This window comes from Cyprinus carpio, chromosome A1 (assembly GCF_018340385.1).
Source record: "Cyprinus carpio isolate SPL01 chromosome A1, ASM1834038v1, whole genome shotgun sequence".
Taxonomy (NCBI): domain Eukaryota; kingdom Metazoa; phylum Chordata; class Actinopteri; order Cypriniformes; family Cyprinidae; genus Cyprinus; species Cyprinus carpio.
Window position 1 is genome coordinate 3,450,044 of NC_056572.1, and position 16,948 is coordinate 3,466,991.

The window sequence follows — 16,948 nt, forward strand, 5'->3', positions numbered from 1 at the left end:
AAAAGAACAACCCAAAATTCTCTAGGCCATATTATACTCCTTTAGCAGTCTGTCAGAAATCCATGTTGTACTCAATTGTGAAAGAGTGCAGTGCTGTCATTTCTTGCCTCTTGCCCATCTGCTGAGACGGCAGTTTGTTCGTGTGTGCCAATACACCAAATAGATTGATATCTTGTGTCCTGCATGCTAATAAATGAACACTTTTTAGCTTCTATTAGTTGGCTAAAAGTCATTTGCATGTTTAAAAAAAAGATAAGGTTGAGGAAGGCTATGATATATGTCTTGTTGGAAACCGTTTAGTCTCGTTCTTTATTATAAATATGGCTTTACGTGTGCTCTTGTTGATGATATTCCCTATATCTTTATTCTATCGAATTTGAACCCACACACCTATATCTTATTTCTTCTGCAGATTTTACTGGTTCAGAAAAAAAGTATGATTATTTTTTTGTTTTTTTTATGCTTTTTCTCTGATATGGCCGTTCTAGGATGCTGCAGGCAAGGGTTCTGGACAGTATGGAGCTATAATGTCCCGGGAAGAGGAGATCATCACTCTTCAAAGCATTTCGACACTGTCCTTCTTTCTGCGCTTGGTGTCAAACCAAGTCTATTGTGGAAACTGATGGCCATCCAGGAAAAAGGGGGTCAGGCAGTCACAGCTGCCGCTCATCAAAAACGACTTGACTCCGGGAATCAGAACGTTCATTGAAAGGCAACAATCGCACACTGGTCGGGGAGCGTAGTCCTGGGCCTCTTGCTGTCTGTCACTTAGACCGAACAACAGCCCCCTCTAGCATTCACCAGTTTTGAGAAACATCCCAAACAGTCTGGCCTTCTTTGCTGCCCTTCCTAGTACATCAACCCAGTGTCAGCCCCCCATGTTAGGACTGCCACCAAAACGGTTCTGAACCATGGACCATTCAGTCTCATTCCTCAGAATGCGAATGCCAAATCTGCCCAAATCAGAGTGAGCCAGTGGAGACCAGTGAATCTGAAGTGTCCCCTTTCACCATTTCGTAGTGGTCAGAGTTCCCAGTCGTCTGAGGAACAGCTGGGGACCTTACCCAACGCCATTGAAACCTAAGACAGAACCCAACAACAGAGCTTCCCCCCATCTCTGCCAACACCATTCTACACAGCAGTCACAGCAACCGCAGACACCAAACGCAGCAAGCGCAGGGGCAGCAACAAGGAAGCAGCAGTCGAGCACTGCTGAAACCACCACCAGATCCATCATCACCATTTCGGAAAAGTAAACGAACAATCGAAAACCATTACAACACTCTCTTCTTTCTCTTCCAAAATGCTCGCATGCGTCGTATGGGTGCAACCTCACGTAAGGGTTCGTGTCTGCTGGCAACTCCTGTGGCAAGACTTTCTATGATAAGGGTACTCTAAAGATCCACTCACAATGCTGTGCATCTGAAGATTAAGCACCGTTGTTACCTATTGAACGGCTGCAATATGGTCTTCAGCTCAATTGGGCGAATCTCGTCAAACCGCCATAGTGCTATCCCAATCCCTCGGCTACATATTGCCCATGCTGAGGAACAACCGGGACAAGGACCTCTATTCGCATCCAGTTCTGGGACAGCGACACCTGTCATATCAAGGCTGCAAAAGTGGCTTCAATCTGACCAGCCCTGTGGCGGGGCGCGCCCCGCTAAGCTTTGCCACACCTCCTCTTGACCCCATGATACAGTCCCCTCTGCAGAGCCCTCTTGTTTTCCGCCATCCCTGAAGTCTGTGCAGGCCAGTGCAACCTGTGCCATCCCTTCTATCGCACAACTGCTCTCCGTATCATTGCTGCTACCTCCGCTGACCTTGTTAGTCCCCCAGTCTCTCTGCCCCACCAGTTCCAATTTTGCCTATATACCAAAACAACAAGCACATCTCTGACAGACCAGCAGACACAGATGTTCACGCTGCTAGCTCCCACAATATGCATGCATATGAAACGTCAATGTTTTCCTCATACGCCTTGCCACACAACTCCCAGTACCCCAAGATTCAGTTGACTCTCGACCTAGAGCCATCTATGGCCTAAAAGAGAAGCCGTCTCTGCCAGTCCAGCATGCCAGTGAAAGATAGAGAAAAGAAAATGATAGATGCGTGGCAGGGGCAGATGATTATGAGTGACAAAAGATGATGATGATGATGACGCTAGCTGTCACCATCACCACCATCAAAAGCCATCCAATCCATCCATAACAATGTCAATGGTCAACTGCCAACCAACAACAATAACAGCAGCAGCAGCAGCAGCAGTCATCACTGTGGGGGTAGTGGACAAGTCAGTCTCCATTGCACGAACGATGAAATGAGTCCCAGTCTAGGCCCTTAGAGGCATCTCCATCCCGACCAAGAGAGTGCAGTGGGAGTCACGGTAGTAGAGGCCATGGCGACATGCGCTGTATTGACAGCTTACCTCTGAGGACCAAGATCATGAGCGTGACTTTGAAAAATGAGTCGGGAGTAACATCTGAATCACTAAAAGATGTCTCTAGCCTGCTCGCGATGCGCTGATGGACCCGGCACGTACATCAGCTGCCTCCCCCTAGATCAGAAAAATGAGGGGGGAAAGGAACACCAGGGGGCAGAAGATGGACGTGGACAAGTCCACCTACAGAAAGATTTGGAGGAATCAAAAGCCATTCCCCCCACCTCTCCCAAACACCAGCCTGTTATCAAAATCAAGGAAGAGATCAATGATCCTACTTATGAACATGTTCTGCATGGTCAATATAGCCTTTCCCATGTCATGGAATGGCAGCTGCTGCCGCCAGTCGCCGCTGCCCAGCATGGCCAAGTTTCGTTACATGAAAGTTTCATGCTCCTCTATGAGCTATGGATCAAGCCGCAAGCCGCACTCCAAAATTCCCTTCTCAGTCTCCCTGAGTCGATCAGCGATCCTCTGCCCCCAGTCCTGATCCCGCAAATCTGCTACGTCTTCTGCAAAAAGAGCTTTAACAAAAAGTTCCATATAGTGTTCAAACTGCATTACAAGAATGTGCACCCTAAAAGAGATGCTGCTTGTGTAACTGTGGCTGGTGCAACGCAGTGCTTTCCCCCCTCGACCGACGCAACGCAGAGTATAGGTGGAGTGGCGGACCAATTAATCATCCTCATTTTCTCCATTCGAAATCTGATGTAACACAACAAGGTCTCAATATGATGACTATACTGGTAAACTTATAAACCTGCAGATTAAATGTGGAATATATTGCTTTTTAAACAATAATTTGTGAAAACCAAAATATGCATCTTAATTCACTACACTATAACTATACTATGCTATATTATTTTTTTAAGTGCATTATTTCAAATGATGTCAATTTAAAGGTAGTTCCATCATGACCTTTATTTTTTATGTTAATAAAATAGAGATATAACCTGTTTTGGAGAACCAGTTTAAATCTTATTCTTTATTGCATGTTTGGGTGGGGGGGGCTAATTATGCTTTTAACATGAAGGAAGAACGTGGTTGATTGTACATTTCTGCAGACAGCTTATTTATGTCATTAATGTGCTGTTTTTCCTGTACTTTGCTCACCTGTCACACACAGGTAGACATGCATACATTAGTGGCGAGGTTGAAGCTTGGTCAAACCACTGCATTCATTTATCGCATCAGGAGGTGGCAGCTTTCTCACTCACTGCTAGTTAACTACATTTACCATAAACAGTCCCAGAATACATTTATGCTAGAGGGCAAGCCACAAACCCTGTCTTCACCCCTCAATGTAGACTCTCCAAAGGTTATTGTTTTGGCTCTGCAATTAAAATGGGTAACACTTTATTTTGATAGTCCACTTTTCTGCTAACTACATGAAACTTTGCAACTCCATGTCAGCTTGCAGTTATTACAGTATTAGTGGGCGATTTACTTAATATCTGTTCACACTTTATTTTGATGGCCATTCTACTGATAATAAGTAAACTTTGCAAGTGGATGTCAAAATATTCTACCAACCCTAACCATAACAGTTTACTGATACTAGCTGACTAGGGGGGGTGTTGTCACAAAAGTTTACTTACAGTTAGTAGTAATATCATTTAGCTGAAAGTTACACTAATTAGTTTCACTTAGTGGCCCTCTTACACACTTACATTCTGTAGATCAATGCATGCAGTCTTTAAAAATTACTCCACCTCAAGGAAGTCCACCTGGGTGAATAGTAGGAATCAAGTGGCAAAATACAAGAAATATAAAAAGGCTTGATAGACGTGCACATTCAACTACATTAATCCATCTCAAGTCAACATTCACTGATGTGGAGTGAGACAAAAGCAGTGTCAGAGCATTCCCTGTCAGAGAGAGCCTTCTAGATATAGTTAAGTACTATATCTCTATAGTACTTGAGAGGGAGAAAGAAACCTCATCCATCTCATTCACTCAAGAGGAATGAGCGATAAGAGCCTGTCACTTCTCACCCTCCCTGGTCACAAGTGATAGTTTTATTTAGAAAACAAATGATAGAAGGCATGTTCATTTACATTTGTGTGTGCGTACGTGTGTGTGCCACGCACATTTATTTCCACTTTACTTGAAATTACAACTGAAAAGCTAAGGTGTAGCCACCCTGATATCTTCCCTGCTTTTGTTGAGTTCCTGTGAGGAGTGGCACCTGTTCCCAGCCCCTGTTTGTTTATTAGTGTTACAGTGTGAACATCATTGGTGAGTAGAGTAGAGAATTGAGTAGCGAGATGTTTGTGAGCCACTGTTGTGCTTTCGTGCTGAAGTGCTGCAGTAACTTCCTTCCGCCCTGTGGTGGAAGAATGATTTGTTTTAATGTGAGGCATCCCTGCCGGCAAAAGTGGAGAACAAAGGTTTTGGGGATGTTTCCTCTAGAAAGTGCTGAGAAACAGAGTGCCCAAAGCAGAGCAGCCTGCAGATGGGGTACATGGATATATCAACTCAAAGAACTGAAATTAATAAAGGGTTTAGGTAACACTTTTATTTACCGTGTCATTGTTACAGTGTAATTATACGTTTAAGTACTGAATTAACTACATGTACTTACTATATGGTCAGGGTTAGGATCAGGGTTTGGTTTAGAGTTAGTTGCATTTAATTATGCATACATTTTTGTTATTACTTTTGTAAATATATCATGTAAGATTATGCAGTAGGGTTAAAAAGAACATCACTTGCGCGTTATGAAAATGAATTTAATAATACACAGTTATTATCATTTAATGTATATTTTCAAACAAAATACTGTCACTGTAAACTCTCTAATATGTAAACCATATGCATTCCTATGTAAATATATACTCATCAGTATCATTGTTTTACATTACCAAAATGTGCTCGTTAAAATTCATTCAATAATTTAAAGTTTTACAATAATTTAAGTTCATAAAATAATTTAATTATTTGAATACTACTTCAGGAAGTACATAATATTTATTTATATAGCACCTTTCAAGAGCAAGTGTCACAAAGTGCTTTACATCAAAATTGTAAAATGAAAATTAAAAATAGACGACAATTAAAAGATCAGATTAGACAAAAGCAAGTCTGAACAAGTAAGTTTTCAACTGCATTTTAAAAATTCCACATTCAAGCATACCACAACTTGGGAGCAACTACTTCAAAGGCACAGTCTCCTTTTGTCTTCAGTCTAGAATGTGGAACAACTAGCAGGATCTGATATGAGGATCTCAGATTCCTACTGGAGTTATAGGGTTGCAACATCTCTTTTATATACACAGGGGCTTGACCATGCAATGCTCTAAACACCATCACAAGAATTTTAAAATGAATTCTAAATTTGACAGAGAGATCTTTTTGATGACTTAGTTAAAAGCTTAGCAGCTGCATTTTGAACCTCTTGTAAATGTTTCAGGCATGACTTACTAAGTAAAAAGAGAGTTACAATAATCGAGGCGGGATGAGATAACACATTACACATTTTACAATTTTACACATTAACCAATTTGATTGTATACCAAAATTTGAAATGGATCCATCACAAATATGATAGATAGATAGATAGATAGATAGATAGATAGATAGATAGATAGATAGATAGATAGATAGATAGATAGATAGATAGATAGATAGATAGATAGATAGAAAGATAGATAGAATATCAGTCTGAACATAGACGGTTTAAAATCCAAATAACATGCTGATGTGGCATCTAAATTCAGTGTTAACAGCCTTCGCCACACTGACTTTTAAATGAGCTCTTGACATTCCAGAATAAGTCGATTTCATAAATTGCATCCTGTTCAGGTTTCTCAAAAAACATTCATTTCCTCTTTAAAATGAATAAACATTGGATATAATTATTATATATAAAAAAAAAGAATAAAAAAAAGTGTAATGAAATATCAGGGATGAGAAATGGGAATTTTTATTTTCATGTTACCCTCACTGTTGCAAATGACCCTGAGTGCAAATGAGTGTGTGCCTGGCTCCAGATTCCCATGGTGTGCTAATATTCAGGTCTACGGTCCCACACAAGCCAACTTGTGGTTAGGGAGAGTGAAGGTTAATTATATCTTCCCATTCCTCTCCTCTTTTCCTGTGGTGTTGAGACATGTGATGTCAAGCGTAGAGAATTCAGCATTCCAGACTATGACTAAACTTTGTCATTTGTGTTTGTTGAATATTCTCAGCTATTGATGGCCTTGACATAGAGAAAGTGATCTGATCTTCAGCTACCCACTACACATTAGAGGAAAAGATAAAGACAAAACAAAGCACCTCATCATCTAATGTGGCTCTCTTTCCCTTTGCAATTGAGTATTACAACTCATTTCGCAAATGTGCACACTTGGCAGGAACCGAAAGGGCCATCAAATCCTAAAGATGATTAACATTCTCGAGACAAGACACATTAAGAGCCATACCTCTCGCCGCCTCTGCAGAGTAAAAAAATGGATTCTCAGGAGAAGCTGCCTCAAGCTTTGGGCAAATTAGTTTGGCTGCCACATTAGAGGTCGAAAGGGAGGGAGGCAGAGCAAGAGGAGGGGGTGTTGGGGGATGGAGCAGGGGACTGAGGGGCAGAACCTAGCTGTGGCCTGAAATGGGGTTTGCAGGGGAGAAGGAAATGAGGCAGAAAGGCTTAACCTGATAAATGAAAGGGTAGACTCTCCACCATGCAGTATTAGGGCTTGGCTTTTGGATTTTTCCCTTTTTAGTCAAAATAAAATGAAATGGATTAATGGTTCCATTAAAGCTTTTGTGTCTCTCTGTGTGTGTATTAACATTAATTTGACCTTTTTTTAGACCCTTTAAAGACCTAATGAAGACCTTTAATATCTTATGCATTGGCTTCGAGATAACATATAAACTACTGTATTTCTAAACATTGTAAAGAAAAAAAAATTCCTTAGACAATATATAGATTTAAAATTTACATTCTCTCTCTTCTGAGGAAAGGGACCCCAAGAATGTGTCCAACTGAAAGCTTTCTAGAACAAGAAGCCCGTTATAAGTACCGATTATTTCAGACTAATAGCAGTTAGCAAGTAGTGAATCATGAGTTGTCTGTGTGTTTCTGGCTGCTCAGATGTGCATCCCTTATTTAGTTTTCCAGCTGAAAGTTGTTTGTGAAGGAAGTGGCTGCAGTTTATTCATTTTAAAAAGTAAGCAAAAGCAATGCAACTGTAACAGTGCTGTGTGCTCGCTATACAATTATTTTTATGTAAAATCGAAAGGTTGCCTATAGATACAACATACAGTAGTTTACAGATGCAGATAATTTAAAGCATACCACTGAGACATATCAACACTGTTCTTCATTAGATCTGTCACCTTCAGAGCTCAGCTCAAATTGAGTTGTAGGTAAAAGTGGTGGCAAGAAGTCCTCCAGAATTAAATTAAGTGTATTCTGTCATGTGCATCTTTGCCAGACCGTGATGTAAACTAGACACTATTGGCTATTTATTTGATATTTTTTGGCAAATCTATGTAGCACTCCCAAATCCTTTTAATAGGAAACATGTCAACACATCACTGTGCTCATCAAGCCACTTCACTGGGACTTAGTGTAGCATAAATGTATCTTATAGTTAAGACAACATACTGTAATAACTTAATGCAGCATGCCAGTGTGTTTAGATGCCAATTAGTTAGGCCAGCCTAGAGCTTATGAGCAGTGTGAGGGTGCAATTTCCAGGGATGGTCACATGCTGCAAAAGGAGCCACCGACTTAAGCATCATCAACTGCATAAAAAAAAAAAAAAAAAAAAAAAACAACTGTCACAATGAACTATTTAAAAACTAAAAGTTACCCCAAATACAGCTACCCACTTAGACATTTTAAAGATATCATTGATAATAGTTAATTGTTTCCTGTCAGAACTTTCTTAAAACATTGAACTGGTCTGATATTGTGTAAATAAGCAAAATACGATAACAGTCAGCTATGTGTACACATGCGTATTCTTCCATGCCTATCAGTTGATCACCACATGCTGCTCTCTTGAATGTTGATGATGCTTTGGTGGTCCACTCCTCTATACCTTTATCACCAGAAAGGGTCCCTCTATTGAATTTATTTTTACTTCTTGCAGGAGAATGTCGGATAGGGAACTAAATAATTAAAGAAAAGGGACCCTTTTTGACTGCATCAACCATGGCACTGCTGGTAAGCTCTACAATACATTGTACAATCTATTTCTCAGTCACATTTAGGTGATTATTTTAGTTACTTTTAGCTCTTTTGCATGGCCTGGGATCCCTGAGGTCTTTTTCTTTTGTTTTCTTGTGTCTACATTACGTTTAATTTTAGATTGGAAATGTGGTAGGCAGCGGTTGTATGGCACTCACAGAGGATCAGTCACACAGATATCTTGGTTGCTTTATTTTGGTTTTGTTACTCCATTTTTTAGCCAATTCTACATCCATATTTATGCCATTGTTAGCTGAACATCACGAGGACTGACTTATTGCATGGTCTCATATTTGAGGAAGTTATTTGAGGCAGTTGTCTAGAGGCAGAGCAGTTGTAAGAAAATAAGTCAAGCTTTAGATGAACTGAGGTAAAGTCACTTCCTCTTGCTATGTGTTATGTGATCCTGGACTGGGGTGAGAGAAAGCCCATCTTTATTAAAGTGAAGCATAAATGAACAATATGCTTATGGGTCTCGATTAAGCTATCTTCAGGAGTGAGTCAATGTGCTAATGCTGTCCAAGTCTGAGTTAATATGCTATTGAGTTTCCCTCGATTATTGCATTACCACGGCTCAAATCAATTGATAAACTCCCATTCAATGTGGTGGAGTATTTAATTGAGTCAGAGTCAATTGCATTTGTGCATGCCTGCAGACATGCTGACAGGAGTAAACACTTTAGCAGGATACTGTTTAAGCTGTGTTAGACTTATTGAACTCTCTGCTGCGTCAGACAGTAGTGTGCTCTAACACGCATTCATGCAGTCACTCAAATAAAAGCATGAAAATATAGAAAGTGTGATTTTATTTGATTTTTTTTCTGTATGTATGTATGTTTGCAGATCTTTATATGTTTTCAGTTCAAATAAATTGCTACAGGAACCCTATCCTCTCTTCCCTGCAGACATAGCTCCAACATCAACCTGCACCGCAAACTACTGACCAAAGAGCTGGATGAAATTGTCCTGGACCCCCAGCTTACGACTTTGCATAAAGAGCTGCGTGCTGAGTTCCTGTCAACGATCTATGCTGACCACCATCTGGGACTGGAGGGGGTAGGGAATGCTGGACCACCACGAGGCAGAGGACACGAGGGAATGAGATCCCCAGTCGCTAGAGAATATTCACACAGCAACGGCTACTGCCATGGCCCCAGTGAGGACTACATGGTGCTGGACCTGAGCACCACCTCTAGCGTGCAGTCAAGCGGCAGCGTGCAATCCTCACAGGAGTCTGATGAGGGCAGCGATGAGGGCATCCTGCTGGATGACCTGGAGGGTGCTAGTGACAATGAGGACTGCACGCCTAGTACTGTGGCTAAGACACTACACGTGGAGGGAAAAGATAGTGAGGATGCCAGGAAGGACGGAAGAGAAGGAGCCACAGAGGAGGGGTTTCTGCGCTGTGATCCTTCGTTCTCACCATCCTTCTTGGCATCCAGTAGAGGTAATGGAACAGGAGGCATCCTTTGCACCATCTGCCACAAACTGTACAGTAACAAAGGGACCCTTCGGGTGCACTACAAGACTGTCCATCTCCGTGAAATGCACAAATGCAAAATTCCTGGCTGTAACATGATGTTTTCCTCTGTGAGAAGCAGAAACAGACATAGCCAGAACCCAAACCTACACAAAAATGCCCCTTATACCACAATGATTGACTAGTCCAGACATCCCTGCCCACCACATTGCCTCAAGTTCCATATGCTCCATGCAACAACCCCCTCTCCGTTCCCCGGCAACAATCCCATAATGCTATAAAAACAGCATTGTTTCTTTCCAAACATCTTTTCGAGTATGAAAAGTTAGAGCAGAATTGTGCCCTTTTGACATTTCCGTTTTTTTGGAAGCAGAAGACTGAACACCATGGATCTGTCCATCCCTGATACAAACTTCTTTTCAGTCTTTAATTTGTGACTTTTGCCTGCAGAAATGATAATGAGGAAAAAAAAAAAAAAGGAAAAAAAAAACTTGTATTTGTGTAATGATAGCTTTTAAAGAAATCCATACAAGAGCATGACTGGCTTAAACATGTAAATAATAATGTTGTGAGGGGCTTTGGTGTGAAACCGTTGTATTGATGGTTGATATTTTCTCTTTTTTGTTCATTTGTTTTTATTTTTTATTTTAGTCTTATACTTTCATTTTAAAATTTAAGCAAGACAAAGTAGCATATGCCTAGCTTGATTCATTTATATTGGCTTTAAAAATGTTTTACCTTAGAAAAGAAAAAGTAAAAACATGTGACTTGTGACTTGTTTTATCTACCTGTTAGATATACAGTACAGACGGAGCTGGCATGCTTTTAGCTCTGACAAAGTACCTTTTTTTTCTTTTATTTTCTCATGTTTATAGCTTTAGTACAAAAATGGAGGGTAAAAAAATGAAAAGGAGAAAAAAAAATTAATATTGCACTTTGCAACTACACTAGTGGGACTTGTAATATTATTACAAGGATAACACTTTACAATGATGGTTGTTCAACGTGAAAGTGACATTTTTAAGGATACAGTGCCAAGTGATAGTTACTGTACCTTTAACAGAAAATGTGCCAGATCTTTATATGAGAGTAATCTCATTTGACATGATTAAACGCAATATTCATCCCATTTAGTAAGTGTTTCAGGTATATTCATTTGAATGCAGTAAATAAGTATTACTGACCCTGATCATATCATTTGAAGAGTATAAGTGTATGGTTAAAGGCTGAATTAGCCCAGAGGCTAGGTAGAGAATCTTTCTACTGCATGTAGTATTACTTTAAAAGAGTTAGTAAGTGTTCTGTAATTTATTTTGTCTCTATAAATTTGATCAGTTGTATCGTATAAAAATGCCAATGACATTTCAGAGTGCCACACAAGAGAGGCTCTAAACTGTGACCAAAATCAAGGACAGTGTTACAAAACCCCATGAACAGAAGCGACACACTGAGAAGAAGTTTAGGCAGTTTACTATCTCCTCCGATGCTTCAGTTCAGACATTCATTTATAGCAGAACCTCTGAAAAGCGTGGAAATTTTCATCTTTATCTTGTTCCTGGCAGGTTTTTTCCATTGGCCACACAATATCAAGACAAAGAAGAAAGCACTATTCAATTTGATCCAGTTAGTGGGTATGTAGATATGAGTATTTATTTCTAGTTATCCGTTTATAATAATTAGCTGAATGCAAATTAGCCCTTTGATGTCTGTTTCTGTCAATTGGAATAAATGAAATGAAAGATAATTATGAATGAATGAAATGTAATTTACATTACTGAAACTCCATGCCGTTCAAAAGGTTATTAATGTTGGACAAAGACTAGATGAGTTTGCTCCCTCCTTTATGTGCAGTGACAGTAGCAGGCCTTACGGTATGATGGAGGGTATGAAGATTAAGAGATATTTGCAGCAGTGTCACTAAAAACGTGCTACTGCACAGAACCTGGAGATATTCCACCACTGATCTGTCTAGTAATTCAATTGTCAATTCATTAAATTCAGTGATTCAGTAAATGTTGCTGACAATACTGCATCGTGGAGAGAGCCAAGCTCTCCTTCTGGTTTTCTCTTTTCTTTCCTTCCTCTGTTTTCTCTTGCTCTTCCACCATCATCCCGGCTGCCTCTTACCCCCATCACAACTGCTGCCAGTGTGGGGGTCCTATAGGGACGCTGGCTAATAGTGTACGCTTAACTTCACTGGATGGCACACAACACAGTAAAGGAGTTGTAATTGTCTGTTTATTCCATATACAGGGAAAAACTGACCACAAACAGCCAAGTTTCCCCCTAGAGTCACAGCAGTGTTTTACTTTCCTGCTCTCGCTCCCTAAAAGACCTATGAAAGAGTACCACTTCAGAGCCATTTTATTGTTGGAAAAAACACTGGCCAAAACTAGTTCATGCACCAATAACTAATCAAATAGATGACAGCAACATAAGGTTAACCTGTTAACCTCAAAACAGAATGCACTTTTTAGACTGACAAAGGCTGGTGCCTTATTAAATCCCTAATAATAATAATAATAATAATAATAATTAGACAGATGTATATAGATGATATCACAAAGTGAAGGTTATCAACCTCATGGCCTCCATATTTTCCAGACTGTCAAACTAAAGACTTGTAGACAGACACAGCATGGACACAAAGAAAAGCCTTGTATTTCAATCTATTGAGGCTTCCAAATCTTAATCCCTGATTACATGCACATTGTGTCTCTATTAGCATTAAATTTGTCTGAAAAAAGTACAGTACATTGAATAGCCCGATAATATATGAAGGGGAAATTAGGTCTTAGTGTCAGTAGTTTAACAAGAGATACGTATGACAGAAGGAGGGAAGGAGTGAAGAAGCAACTGAAAAAAAATAAGACAGAATTTCTCAGGACATTCTGCTGTAATGTGCTGATCTTCTTTTGGAGAGTAAATTCCCCCAGGATCTCTTGTGGCCAGAGTTGGGCAGTCATTAACTGTCCTGCATTGTCCCCATAGAGTTAGGCTTTTGCCATGGAGCCACTGGCTAAAAGAGTCTGTCAGCCTTAAATATTTCATTGCAGCTCCGAGGACAGGACCATCGCAGACTGTAGTATCACAGGATGTAGTATCTTGTGAAGGTGATCTGTAAGTTTGCTGTGTTAACGCTGCTCCTTCGAGGGCATGGAGTGATACAGGACAAAAATAAGATCAAATGGAATTGAAACAGAACAGAAGTCTTGTGTCAAAAAAATAAATATATAAATAATAGACATTGTACAATCAAACACAGAGGAACATTCTGATCAGTTATATGAAGATCAGTGATACAAAGGAAAGAAAAGGAAAGAAAAACCATAGTCCATTATTCAGTACAAGTATAATATACTCTGTGTTGTTCAACACAAACAATAATAAGCCTGAAATATTTGTTAACCTTTTCTTTTGTTCTAATGTGATGTTTGATGTAGTTGTCTTGTTTGATCGTCCTTAATTGCCCACTGAAGAAAAGTACAGAGAAAGTTCACATTTTTTTGTGTATGTGAAAAAATACTTACTAAGGGTGATATTGATAGCCTAACAATGCTACTTTAGGTCTAAATTGTTTACTTTTTGTCCCATGAGACAGTATGATGTCATCCTTTAATGATTTTACTTTTCTTGGAATATTTTGTATCATAACCTCTTTTTTTCTTCTTTTTTTGGCATAAAATGCATATGGTTTTGGGCGTGTAAATGGAATTTTTGTACAAATCAGAATTCTTGTACAATTTTATATTAAAGATTTATGAGTCACTGGCACGTTGAAGTACTTTATTCTTTTGGATCAGACAATTACATTTATTTAGTTTATTTGCATACTTCATGACACTTCATGAAAATCAACACAGAAATGTCCTATTTATGTCATAAAGAATTATTGAAATATATATGACATCATATAGATTTACTTAAATATTATTATTATTATTATTATTATTATTATTATTATTATTTTTGAGCATTTTAGAAAACAACAGAATTTTATGCACAATACGACAATAATTTCTGCCGTGTTTGATGTTGTGGTACTGCACATGATGTGCATTCAACATCTGCTTTGATGCATTTGTGTCATTGTGCAGTGGACAGAGACAGCTAGTCAGCAAAAGCTAACTTGAAAACTTTAAATGAGTGACAGATGTAAGCTCAGGTACTGTCAGCATTGTGTTTGGTTAGGTTGAGTTAAGTTTTGTTTGGTGTCAGTATAATAAGCTTCTACTAAAAAATTATTATTAGATTTTAATAATAGTGTAACCAATATTATATTTTCTTGTAATTTCAGTTACTTTGGTTAAATATATTACTAAAATAATATTGTCTGTGAAATTCTTTTGAAACATGAATTATAAATAATAAATCTAATTATTCAGTTATATTTAATAATTCAAGGATATTTATTAATTAATAATGTACATCTGCTTGCTTTAGTGCAACATCAGAATGAGTCATTATAATTAAGGAGCATCTTGTAGTACTGAATGTGTAGCTTATGACAATGGTCTAGAACAGAGTTATCTAGTTAGCCAGGGAAGAACACTACTTTAACACGTTAAAAATAAGTTGAACATATATTGCAAAATAAACACAAAATTGCATTATTTAGTCACACTATTCGACTGATAGTCATGTTAGCACCTATTAAAAATCAAGAATCATCAAAAAATCAAAACTCTTTTTTTTTTAATGCATATGATTTGAGGCTAAGCTCTAATTAGCTTGTTTCAGACTGCACTGCGCCACAGACCCTCTCACATTTGATTTTAGTGAATCAGTATTGGGTTTTTTTTATCTATTTTAGCCTTATGTGATTGAATATCTCTACCGAGAATAGAAAATAGAATTTTATCATTACAAAAAAAATCCTTTCACAAGACAATAAATAAATAATTAAATACATACGTACAGATCATGGAGCTTGGATGGAGTTGGCTAGCTGGATGTGATGTAAGTCATGCCTTTTATTGTTTTCCCTGTTTGTTATTTCAAAGTCCTGTCCACGAAGCATTGTGGACAACGCATTGTGGTTTATGTCGAGGAGGTTATCTTGGTATTGTGGGAATGGCTTGTGTAGATGATATAGTTTTTCAATGGACATGTCTCTTTTCAAGTAAATGAGTTTTTATGGAAGTATTATTATATGTACAATATTAAAATATCTTCAATTGGATGAACCATTTAATCATGTCTGACAATTTGATAAATATGTTTTCAATACCATTAAAATTTTAGATTTAAAAAAAAATAATGGTCTGTAAGTATTTAGGTGATTACAATTTTTTTTGTTTTATATTTAACTTTATTAAACTTTACGAAAATATAATGAATTTATATGCAAAAAAATAATGGTCTGTAAGTATTTAGGTGATTACAATTTTCTTTAAACTGAGATCTTAAAGGATTTTATATCCTGTGGCTCCCTCATCTGGACAACATCAGTATTATGGCTTTCATCTCACATTAATATAAATGGCTAATATATATGGCCATGGTGCCTTTCATTCCCCCAAAGTGTTTCTCCTTTTCACAGTCTGGAAGAAATGATGGGTGGTTACAAAATACATGGTCAAATGACAGTTAAATGTACAGCTGCCAAGATGCGAGGAGTGGGTAAACTTACCCACTGGCTCAACTTACCCCCCCCCCCCCCCCCCCACTTCCATTGAATATGAGACAGAGGCAGGCTCAGAGAGTGAGGGAGAGACCACTCTTATCAAAACGTCCACAATAAAGTCAATTATTACAGAGTGTTCTATCTTCTCTTTTAATTGTATATTTGTAACAACTGGATCATTTGTATTAACAAGCACCAACCCTCCTTGTGCCCCTTTTTTTGGTTTGGGCCATTGCCACTTAAAATGTCTGTGCATGGCCTGCATATACACCTAGGATGGCTTGAGTAAATCACGGGGTAATTTTCATTTTTTGGGTGAACTATTCCTTTCATATTATTTAACATATCCTATTTTTTAAAGAAAATATTCATATGTAACCCCACTTTGTAATCATTAACATTTTCATTAGTAACCGTAATTTAATTTACATTTTTTTCTCAGTAAAACAGATTACGGTTACATTTATTTTGTAATTAAATTATGTAATAGCATTACCTGTAACTTGTCACTCTCCAGCACTGAGTATAATGCATAATGTTGTGATGGACATGAAGAGAGTGCGCTGACCTTGAGTCCAGCCCAATTTGCTCTTTGTCACTCGTTGCATTCTCATTCAGACTCTGTCAATACATGGTTGAATAATAGACCCTAGGCTATTGATTATCCAAGGGTTGTTAAAGATTTTTTCTCCACTGTTCCACCCACTGCCACAAGGATGACAGGTCCACACAAGGGACACAGAGCTGCTGGCATCCAGCAAACCGGCAACATAACTTACCGTGTTCCCAATGAGGCAGAATCGATTGAGCACAAGCAATACATCAAGCCCAAGCCCGACTCTTTCACTATAGAACAGAGTGTGTTGTGAACAGTCAGCAAGGAGGTCAAGGTTTGTCTAACAAGTGATTCGATGGCACCTCAGTAATTATGTCTGTATGTCAGACTGCTGTGCAGCATTACAATTTAGTAGTGAAAATCAGCTGTGTATGAATAGAGGTTCTGATTAATAGATGGCTTTTGTTTTATTAGACAGATATATTGAAATGTTTACATGAAATTATTGGAGAGAGAGAAAGGTGAAATAAAAACACAGTATAGGCCAGACTTGAAACTCCATCATCTGCAAGAGCACTTCTGTTTAACTTTTGTTTACAGTTTGCTTACGGTATTGTTTATTGCTAAAATGTCTTTTAAAAGGACTGATGAAATGT

General features: G+C 38.5%; 1 pseudogene; it reads left to right on the top strand.

The window, feature by feature from the left end:
* Nucleotides 1-13,881, top strand: part of LOC109071461 — a 129,557-nt pseudogene extending 115,676 nt beyond the window's left edge.
* Nucleotides 13,882-16,948: the final 3,067 nt, after the last annotated feature.